Below are 11,712 nucleotides of genomic sequence, written 5' to 3'. Positions count from 1 at the left end.
ACAGTTGGTCAGGCAATGCCAAGCCTCCCTCATTGTTCCAAAGCTGTGTCCAGGCCCAGAACCCAGTGGCCTTAGGGGTCGAGGTCATATTTGGTTCTTCTAGCAAGGCTCTGAGTCATCTTCTGGTATTTCTGTTTCATACCCAGTTCATGGAAGCCTGAAGCACTGTCCCCTCTGCCAATCCCATCCTTATTCATAATAGCCACATAGTGGGGAGGGGACTCTGGGAGAGCTGGCACCTCTGACTCGGAAAGGGGAGCGACACTGGGCACTCAGGGTTAATGGTTATTGGTCCGGCAGGCGCGGACGCTACGCACCCACAGCCTGGCGGGAAGCAGACACAGCCCCCAGCAAGTCCTCTGCCATCCCAGAAAGAACCACTCCAGACCACTCGGCCTGTTCTCACATGGCTCACCCTCTCCCTATTCTCTCGCCCTCCTTGAAAATACTCCTAATCATTTCTCCAGACCAGCTGCAGTCCTGAGAAATGCATGAGCAAACCCACGTCCACAGGGGATGAACCAGCTGAACAGGAATGGTCATGTGGATGCCATAAGGCATGGTTTTCAGAGAGGGGTACTGCCTGCAAACACCTCCTTTCTCCTCCACACACTAGCACCCCTGGAACGATGACACCCCGAGGGACCCTGTTAGAAGCACAGGACAGGTTCACCATGCCTCGGGGTCAACATCCAGACCATGAGGACTGAAGACTCTTAGCCACTGGCTACAGGGGCACCGAGGAGACAAAGGGAGGGCACCCAGGCCATGAAGTGAGCACCAGACCACAAAGCAGAGCCCAGGAGAGCTCGGCCCAGAGCCTCTCCCCTTCATGGAGGGAGACTGTCCCTGGCACCCCTGTGTACACACAGCCTCAACCGAGTGAAAAGCTCAGGATGGAGACGCCTCAGTGGCTTTCAGTAACTCCTTCTCTGTCTTCATAAAGCCTGAGTTAAAGAACCACTAGGCGTTGTTATCTAAAGATTCTGAAACTGGTGGTCCCCACCTGACCACTATAATCACAATTTCTCCAGTCCCGAGTAGGCAAAATCCAGTAAACAGCTTCAACTCCCCCCTTTCCAATTCATTGCTGTTGCTGCTTCACACAAGAAAGAGGAACTTAAGAGCCCGGGCCCTGGAGTCAGCCTGTGCATATTCAAATCTCACCAATTCCTGACTGAGTGACCTTTGCCAAGTTACTTAACCTCTCTGAGTCTGTTTTCCTCACACACTAAAAGAAGGGTTAATGATAACAGTACCTCAAAGCCCTGAGTAGAGTCCTTAATACATAGCATTCAACACATCAGTTATGATTATTAACATTATTATACATAGTAGAATTATGGGCGATTCCCACTCTCTTACATTTGCCTCACTGTATTTTAAATCTCTTCAAAGAACATATATCATTTTATAATAAGAAAAAAATTATCTTAGGAAAAAAAAACTTCAATCAAATTAATTCAATATAGTTTCAGCCAAAAGAACATTCTAAAGACTAGAGATAAGGTGATTTGGAGTGAGCAGAGCTCCATTTCTGGTGTGACTACTTAACGCACAGACGTGCTCTCGGCCCCTTTTTCAAAATGACTCCTATGTCTCCTCACGACCCTGGCTGAAGAATTATACCCCGAGGTGAAGCAGGGGCCACTGGGTCCCACCCCAGCCTCCAGCCAGGCTCAGATCCTCTCTGGTTCGCTCACGCCTCTCTCTGGAGATGCATTCTCCAGCAGTGCCCAGACTCACAGCTAGACTCCTGCAGTCAGTTCTGACCCCACCACAGACATGCTATGTGGCCTCGGGCCAACAGTGCAACCTCCCTGGCCCCGTTTCCCCATCCACACACTAGAGAAAACAGGAACCTCTGGCAAAGGGCTGTTGTGCAGATCCAGTGAGGCACTCGGGCACCCCGCCTGGCACCAGGAAGGGGCCCAGGATGTGCTCAACATCGCAGGGCCCCTCTCCTGAGTGATCCATGGTGTCCTCTCCTTAGTCCATCTGTGAAATGGGCCACACGTGGTTCCTCCATGACACCCTAAGCCTCCATGTCCAGCCCTGACCTCTCTCCTCCTTTAGGACCAGAGCTCTGATGACCCACAGGATGATCTCCTTCCTCGTTTGCCCTCTTACATCAAACTCAGCCTGTTCCAAACCCAAGGAAACATCCGCGAGGAGGGACACGGCTTCCTCATAACAGCTGTGCTGCAACTGTTCCAATCTTCACACTTAGAGGACATTTTTCTTGATACCTACCCGGTTGTGGCCATTTGGGTTGAAAGGGCCTCATCAAATCAATTTAACACATTTTATTAAAGGTTTACTCAAAAGGTCCATTCAGAAATGAAGAGGAGCACACCTGCTCTCAAGAAATACTTAGTCTTGGGACTTCCCCGGTCCAGAGGCTAGGACTCTACGCTCCCAATTCCAGGGGCCCAGGTTCCATCCCTGGTCAGGGAACTAGATCCCACATGCCTCAACTAAAGATCCAGCATGCCACAACTAAGATCTGGAGCTGACAAATAAATAAATAATAAATAAGATAAGTTTGTGTTTTTGTTTTTTTTTAAGAGAAATACCTAGTCCTGGTGAAATAAACACAAGAACAAACGGTTTGAAAACACTGAGTGGTACGTGCTCCCATAAACCTGCTTAAAGTTTGACGCCGGCTCAAAACAGGGGGCATAGTGATAAAGAATCCGCCTGCCAACGCCGGAGATGCCAGAGATGCAGGTTCAATCCCTGGGTTGGCAAGATTCCCTGGAGAAGAAACGGCAACCCTTTCTAGTATTCTTGCATGGAAAATCCCACGGACAGAGAAGCCTGGTGGGCTGCAGTCCATGAGGTCACAAAGAGTTGGACATGAATGATCGACTGAGCATGCATGTACACAAAAGAGGGAACAATTGGCTCTGTCCATGGAGAGGAGATCAGCAAAAGCTCGAACTGGCTGTTGAAGGATGAACAGGAGTTGGGAGATGGGCAAGGAGGCAAAGACAGAACAGCCCCGGCAGAGGCCCTGAACCATGAACTACCACAGCATGTTCAGAGAAGCTGCACCTAAATCTGGTGCCTGATCCCCAGGTCTGGGGGGAGGTGATGTAACACGCTGGCAAGGGTCTCTCAGCACACGAACAAGTGGTACTTTGTATTTCTGAGACCACAGCCCTCTTTGAGAATCTTAGGGACACTATCAACTTTATACCTCAAAGGGACAGATTCACTTGGGACTTCCCTGGTGGTCCAGTGGTTAAGACTCTGTGCTTCCACTGCGGAGGGCACGGGTTCAATCCCTGGTCAGGGAATTAAAATCCTAATGCCATGTGTGTGCGTGCTAAATCACTTCTGTCATGTCCTACTCTTTGAAGCCCTGTGAACCCTAACTCGTCAGGCTCCTCTATCCCTCGGATTCTCCAGGCAAGAATACCAAAGTGAGCTGCCATGCCTTCCTCCAGGGGATCTTCCTGACCCAGGGATGGAACCCATGTCTTAAGTCTCTCGCATTGGCAGGGGGATTCCTTACCACTAGCGCCACCTGGGAAGCACTGCATCCCACCGAGTGCCGCGAGATGTGGCCAAAAAATTTAAAATTAAAGGCATAGTTTCACAAACTTGCATCCAACTCCAGAGTCTTCCCAGCCCTGGACTCTACCCATGACCCCTCCACATTTATGATGTCCAGGTATTGAACCCTGGGCGAGCACCCTCAAGAAGAAACCTGGTAATAGGTGCTCAGCCCCTGCACGCCAAGGTGTGGGTTATCCCGCCCTAAAAGCATCCTGATACACTTAACTCACATTAAAGCCACTCTGCTCTCTCCCGGCCGCCTGTCTAAGTGGGCAAGACCTTCAGTGACCTGTGCCCCGAGGACAGGAAGAGCCTCCAACGAGCCCGGGGTTACCGTCATTCCCAAAGGTACTGCCCGCCCAGGAAACACTCCATTCCTTGCCCGTCCATCCCACCTTTCTGCTGCCAGCTTCCCCACCAGTGACAGTCAGAGTCATAGCCCCACAGTAACTTATTTAAAAACTGCTTTGGCAGGCAACCTTGAGAAGGAGTTCAGAAGCCAAGCAGGTTGGAGCTGCAGGTTCCTCTTTACCTGGCTGCCTCCTTTCCCGTCAGGGAACCCACTCACCCTCCCGGTGCAGAGACCCAGTGTCGGGCTCCCAGTGGAGGCCTCTGGTTGATGTGTCTGGTGACCCTGTTCACTGGAGAAAAGCTGACATGGCTTTAAATATTTAACCACTTTAAATACATGGTAATGATAATAACTTCACCGATGGCAGCTCGACTTAAGCTCCAGATCAAATAAGATCTGTTGAAGCCAAAGTACTTCCAATTCAATCCCGGGCCAGCTTCCCTCACAGTTGAGAGCCACGAGGGACAGTTGTGTATCCCAGACAGAGCACTGGACTTGGAGTCCACCTACAAAGAGGGGCACATAGCACTCCTTCCCACTGCGCTGTAGCGAAAAGCGTGAGATCGCAAGATCATGTTTGCAAAAATGCTTCCTTTGGTGACCTGTGTATTATTCAGTGGAGATAAACACAAGGGATGACTATCACTGAGAACTGAAGATGCTCCCTACTCATCCGAAGGTTCCACCCTGTGATATGCCACGCCTGTCACCTGGTACCTCTTTAAGGTAGCGGGAACAGGGACTTCCCTGGTGGTCTGGTTAAGACTCCACGCTCCTGATGCTGGAGGTACGGGTTCCGCCCCTAGTTGGGGAACCGAGATCCTGATGTTAGGATCTTAGCCAAAATTAGCATCACAGCCTAAAAATAAATAAATAAATAAAAGAAAAAGAAAAAAGAGGGGTGGGGAGGAAACAAACCAAAAAAGAAAGATAGCCAGAACACAGGCCCAGGACTGTCCCATGGGCCCCTGGAAGCCATCCGAGCACTGGTAAAGGGGCTGGACTCGCCCTCCACACGGACAGCTTCCTGAGGGTGCTATCCCCTAGGCAGAGTGTCCCAGGCACTACCTCTGACCTTAGGGAGTCCACCTCCACGGAGAAGCCTGGCTGAGCACCTCTCACCTGCTCTGGACGTGGCTCTGGTCTGGATGAGCCCAGTGCTGTTTGCCTGCCCTTGAACAGAATTCCCCAGTCCGGGGAGTAAGGACAGAAGAAACCTCATCTGACTCATGGACCACTGAGGACGCTGGCCTTCTCTCTGATGCCTCCGTTGGGAGGACCCCAGCCCATCCTGGGATGCACTCAGAGCCCCAAGCTCTGGCTGGTATCATCAGAATTGTCCTGCAGACTTCCTGGGATTGCCTTGACTCACAAGTGGAAAAACACAATCTCTTTTTCCTTCTGACTTCCTTCTCCTCTGGGGTGATCTAGGTGATTGAGCAGGAGGGCTTGCCAGTTTAAAAGTCTCAGATAAGCAGCACGCTCCAGCATCTGGCCCACCGCTGCACTTGAAGAGAACAGACCGAAAGCAGTCGGCCCAGGCAGCCCTAAGCGGCAAGGAAGCCAACAGTGATGGCTATTGCAATATACACAGTCTCATTACTAATGTGAAAATTGATGCCAACTAAGGGAAAAAGAAAAGGGAAATCTGCTTGGAACATTAAGTCCCAAGGATCTGGAGTAGTCGGATGGGCCTGTCCTGAGACAGTGGGCCTTTATAACATAGACTTCATGGGAAGGGAATCAGACAGTTATCTGGCAGACCAGAGTCAGGTGCTGTTGAAGGCAGGGGGTGTCACCTGGACATTTTCTACTTCCCAGAATAAGCACCCACCTGTAAGTAACTCCTGTGCCCCACCCCTTTCTTCTCAGGAGGAAATGAATCTCCAGAAACACACCCCCTCCCCACTGGCCTGGTACAAAACCTGTCTGGAGAAGCAAAGGCACTTGGAGACAGGCACGTGTCTAGAGGGATGTGTGAAGCTTCTGAGACCATGAGTGGGATCAATACCCAGGCTTCTTCCTAGCTCTAAACAAATCCTTGAGACTTCCCTGGTGGTCCAGGGATTGAGAGTCCTGCCAGTGCAGGGGACACAGGTTTGATCTCTGGTCTGGGAAGATCCCACCTGCCTGCCGGGCAACTAAGCCAGTGTGCAACAACTACAGAGCTGGCATGCCCTGGAATCCGTACTCCACAACAGGAGAAGCCCCCATCGACACAACCAGACAAAGTCCACTAGCAGCGACAAAGACCCAGCACACTGAAAGAGGAATAAATTTTTTTTTTTAATTTTAAAAAAGAAATCCTTCTGCTCTCCTTAGAGCTATGTGATATATGAAAGCCTGTGGCTATGACCTCAAAACACACCTTTGTTTATTAAGGCTAAATAATTAAGACCAGGTTTCTATTTAAATGTTGGCCTTGGCCATAAATCACGAGCTCGCTATGTGGTTCTCCTTGCTAGATGATGCATAGACACAGATCCCTGCCCTCCACCCTGGGTCCTTCCCATTAACAAGGAAAACTCACTCAAAGGTTTGTTTTTGGTAAAGAACAAGTGAGTATGAGTTCCAGCCCATACGCAGAAGAGCACATATTTATTCTACAGCAGATTCACTCATTCATTATTGAGCAGCTACTTTGTGTGTGGCACGGGGCCAGGACTGAGGCTATAAAGGAGCGCAGGCAGAGCCACGGTGTGCTGGGGGAAGGGGTACAAACGCCCATCCAGGGTGCGGTCGGAGCAGCAGCGCCCTGGTGGAGGCAGGTACCATGGGCTTGGAGACCAGAGAAGAAGCAGTGATTAATTCTGCCTTGGGCTTTGGCAGAAGGCATCTGCATTTGCTTCCTTCACTGTGAGTTTCCAGGTAGGACTCCCCCAGGCAGTACAGAAGCTGCTCTGCTGAGATCTCAGTCGTCACGTTTGTACACACTCAGCTGCCTTCTCTCCGAGTCCAATAAAGAGCAAGGCAGCAGTGCTAGTCAGGACGGTGACAGTTTATTTAGAAGCTTGCTGTGTGGCCAGGACTTGTGAAGCATCTGGACATCTCAACCTAGGAGTCCCCTGCCCGATCACAACCCAAACGTCCTCCTGCCTTACAGTCTCTTATTTCTAAAGAAACTGCTGGCCACGTAAGGAGGGGATGCTGAAACCATGGAAAGGAAAAGGAGGGGTCCCCTCTGTCTGGGGAGGGGGCAAATAAGGGACAGTGACGCAGTTAAGTAAGGCTCTTTCTCCTCGAACCACGCTGAAGACCTTCCAGGGTCTGAAGCATTCAACCTGAATCTTCTCTCCCACCTTCCTGCAGTCCCCTGGCCATCTCACCAGTTGGCTCCCAAAGGTACTGCGGTTTTAGTCAACCTATCTCAGAGTGAGGCACTCAGTAATGAGCACAGGGTGCCCCCCTACCCAGCTCGAGCATGATCTACTTAAGAGCTCAGGGTTTGGGAACATGCCCTTTGCCTGAACACACGGCCCTTTCCTCAGATTGCACTGGGGCTACAAGGTGCTCATGTCAGCCCCATCTCCCAGTCCTTTGCCCCTCGCAAGGCCAACTCAGGTCTCCTCATTCTGTGTTCACGTAATTGATTTTTTTAAAAATCTGGATGTGAGACTTCCAGTAGTTAATTCCATGGGCTTGGCTCTGGCCCATTGTTCTGCCCATCAGTCATCCTACATGGCAATTATGTCACCTGCGGAGTGGCTCTTCTCCCGCCCAGCCTGGGAGCAAGTGTGCAGCGGATAATCTGCCTTCTCTCTCTTCCTCCAGGACATCCAGAGACATGTCACCCAGGACAGGCCCAAGGATGACACCCTTGGCACTGGAGACCCACAGGAAGGGCTCAGTCCATCTTCGCCATGAAAACACGTGGGGAGCTGAACGAAAGCCCAGACAAAGGTGAGTTTTCTCTGGGTCCACCTTAATTCTTACTCAACCCTCTGGATTCAATTATTTAACCCGCTATGAATCTGTCTGTACATCGGGACTATTTACAGCATTTCATCTTATTTGCTGAAGAAATGATGCTTTCAAACTGTAGTGCTGGAGAAGACTCTTGAGAGTCCCTTGAACAGTAAGGAGATCAAACCAGGCAATCCTAAAGGAAATCAACCCTGAATATTCACTGGAAGGATTGATGCTCAAGCTGAAGCTCCAATACTTTGGCCACCTGATGTGAAGAACTGACTCACTGGAAAGGACACTGATGCAGGGAAAGATTGAAGGCAGGAGGATAAGGGGGTGACAGAGGATGAGATGGCTAGACAGCATCACCAACTCTATGGACATGAATCTGAGCAGACTCTGGGAGATAACAAAGGGCAGAGGAGCCTGGTGTGCTGCAGCCCATGAGGTCACAGAGTCAGATGTGACTTAGTGACTGAACAACAAGAATCGTATTCCTAAAACACAGTCAAGACTTGGCTCAAAGCTCCCTGAAGTTAAGACTCCGTGTCTAAGATACTTAGACACAGTAAGTTTTTGGAACAAAAAAAAGAAAAGAAAAGAAAAGATGAGGTTGACTTGGCTTGCTCTTCATGAGCGCTGCCAGCCCCAGTGAGCACCTCTGTTTTCCCAGAGCTCAAAAACCATCTGCTCCACATGCTCTTCCAAAATATTGGAGGAAAATGGCCTAACACTTATCGCTTCATAATATTCTTTAATCTACCTTTTTCTTCCTTGTGAAAACATCTGCCTGTCTTCAGACTTCTGGCACCTCTCTGACTCTCCAGGCAATTTCTCAGCACAATGCTTCTAGAATCGCATTGATAATCGTCCGCAGCTCCCCTAAGAATGACTTTGTGGTTACCTTTGTTTGTCATCATCTCAGATTGATCCCTAGCTTTGGCCCAAGAAGGTATAAATGCAGCCCTTGGTCAGGAGCAGCCAGTCAAGCTTGCTAATACCACATTCAAGTGCATTCATGCCTGCCGCCGAGAAATAAAAATGATGCCCGCTGATTGGAGGTGGGTTATAGCATCAGTTTCATAACTTGAGGACTGCTCCTTATGTGTGGCAGTGCAAATGTGCATGGATATGTGTACCCAAAGCATTCAGCATTCGTTGGGTTCCTGCTATAATAATAATAGTTAATGTTCATGTCACTTACTATGCTCAGGTACTAACTGCTTCGTATATTTCACTCGTTTAATCCTCACTTCAGCCCTGTGAGGTGAACACTCTCATTATCTCCTCTTTACAGCAAACGGAAGCACACAGCTGGAAGTGGTACAGCTGGGATCGGAATCCAAACAGCCTGGCCCCCGAGTTTGGGCTCTCAACTACTGTTCTCTCTTCTTAGGCATGTTTGCTTACACCCGTAAGATGTCATCCCAAGATTTCCACTTCATTTCCTTCAGTCTACCAGCACACCTCACATTCTTTACGTCTGGGTACTCCTCATCATTCCCTGAATGTCCCATGTACATTCATAGCACCCGTGCCTCTGTTCATGTTATTGGCTCTGCCTGGAATCTCCTTTCTCCTCTTCTCCACTGAGAAAACTCCTATTCATCCTTCAAAGCCCAGTTCAATGTTATCTGTTCCGTGAAGCATGTCCTACTCCCATTCTGGATAGAATGATTTATTCCCTCCCTTCTGATCCTATAGCAAGTTGTTTGCACTACACAATATTTCAACTAGCTAGATCAGGCTTTATAAATAGGGCAAGATTCTGAAACAGGGATGTAGGGGCCAGGCAGCTGACAAAAACCAGCAAGAAAAAAAGCTTGCAGGTTATCTGGGGCTTAGTCATTCATTCAATAGATACTTATTTAATGCTAACTGTATACCAGGCACTACTTCAGATACTGGGGATTGAGCAGTGAACAAAACACAGAAATCCCTGTCCTCATGGACCTAACATTCTAGGGGAGCCAGAAAATAAACAACACAAATAAGTAAACATTTTAGAAGCGTTGTGTTACTCACTCAGTCGTGTCTGACTCTTTGCGATCCCATGGGCTGCTCGCCAGGATCCCATGGCCATGGGACTCTCCAGGCAAGAATTCTGGAGTGGGTGGCCATTCCCTGCTCCAGGCGATCTTCCTGACCCAGGGATCAAACCTGGGTCTTGTGCACTGCAGGCAGATTTGTTACTGTCTGAGCCACCAGGGAAGCCCCAAAACATATTAGAAGGTAGTAAGAAAGAGGTGGTAAGGAAAAAAGAGGGGCAGGGGCAGAGAGTACAGGGGAAGGACAGGAATGTTTTGCCACAGGATCCTGATCTCTGAGACTTAACGCTTGGTTGCCACTAGACAGTACCAACCAGAACGGCATAGACAGTGTTCCTTTACCCACGGAACTTGGCCAGCGCTTCAGAGGAAAAGCAGGCCCTCAGCTGCCTCACTTTTACCTCCAGTAGTGGTGATGAGGAGCCAAGACTATCCTATTAATCTGAGGAGGCTGACGAAGATAAGGACTGGCTGACGGGACTGCTGGAAAGGACACACAGCTGCAGTGGTCAGAGCTAATGCTAACTATGCACACAGGTATGCCACTCCGCTTCACGTGGAGCAGTCCACCGAATCCTCCCAGGTTTATAAGGTAAGGGCTATTATCATCCCCACTTTGCAGATGAGAACACTGAGGCTTGGAGAGGTTACGCATCCTAATGAACAACCCGTGGAGTCCACATGCCAGGACTGGGACTCACACACATGTATCTCTGACCTCCAGGCCTCTAAACCCCCAAGTCATTAGTCTGGGGCTGCAGCAGCCAAGGGTTCTGTTCTCTGGGTCCCCAAAATATGCCTGAGAACACAGACAAAGCAGAGGAAGACTCTCAAAGCCGAGTCCTGTTCCAAAGACGGGCCTGGCTGGTCCTGTATGATGGCTGGGCTCCCGGACCAGGTATTCAGCTCTGTGGCTAGAATGAGGGGCGTGATGGAGGGCAGGGGCTCCAGGCCGGACCTGACTGGATGCTTCCCTCCTGGGCTTCCCTGCAGACCCCTGTGAGCATGCCTCAGCCTCCCCTGCTCGGAAAGAGGGTTTCTCCACGTCCCTCGTGGTATAGCCAGGTCACAGCACAGGTGTATTTACCCAAGTGTAGGTCTGGCTGCCCACCTGTGGCCCCTCCCTCAAGTCACACCTGGCTCCACAGGGCCACACGGCTCCTGACCATTGTTTCAACTTTTCCCAAACCAGTACCAACTCTAGGACTTGCACCTCTGCCCTCCTCGCCTGCCTACTAAGGCCCATCACTCACCAAATTTCTGAACCTCTGAACGCAGTGGTTCCCTCCACCCTCTGCCCTGACTGGCCTGAAACCCATGGCTAATTACTGCACTAACTGTGACCCTGAGCCCTCCTGTTCCCCTGGCCTTCGATCACCCCTGTCCTACCAAACCCCAACTGGCCAGCTTCTTCCCTCCCACCTCCACATTAGCTTCTCGAGCCTGTCGACCCTGACCTGTGCTGCTCTGTGATCCTTGGAGCCCCGGTCCGCTCTCTCTCCCTTCTTTTCACAGGTTTTTCCAAACTCCCCAAGCCCCTGCTCCAGCACCTACCCCTTCACATTCTAAAAGTGAGTCTGCCTGTCCTCCCTGGAGACCATCAAGGCCGCGGAGTGGCAAGGCCCTGAAGCCCCCTCCCTGCATCTAGTCCACCCTTGCCTCTTCCCACTGGTTCCCATGGACAGGAAGCCGCTCCTGCCTCCAGGAACCCTCCCTGGGCTCTCTCCCCACCGCACACCCCACCTGGTGAGCTGGAACTAGCTCACAGACTAGGCTGTGACCCCTCTTCCCAATTCTGTTCAGTGACATCATGTTGGTAGCTTCCATGGACCACAGCGAGAG

The 11,712-nt window shown here is 50.4% G+C and overlaps 1 non-coding gene across 1 annotated transcript; it reads left to right on the top strand.

Annotated features, from left to right (window-relative positions):
* Window positions 1–3,229: 3,229 nt before the first annotated feature.
* On the top strand, window positions 3,230–3,302 carry TRNAG-UCC (transfer RNA glycine (anticodon UCC)). Its single transcript has one exon. It is a non-coding gene; the product is annotated as a tRNA-Gly (tRNA).
* Window positions 3,303–11,712: the final 8,410 nt, after the last annotated feature.

This window comes from Dama dama, chromosome 1 (assembly GCF_033118175.1).
Source record: "Dama dama isolate Ldn47 chromosome 1, ASM3311817v1, whole genome shotgun sequence".
NCBI classification, from domain to species: Eukaryota; Metazoa; Chordata; class Mammalia; order Artiodactyla; family Cervidae; genus Dama; species Dama dama.
Note: the sequence above shows the minus strand (reverse complement) of the source record. Positions and strands in the feature narration are given on the sequence as shown.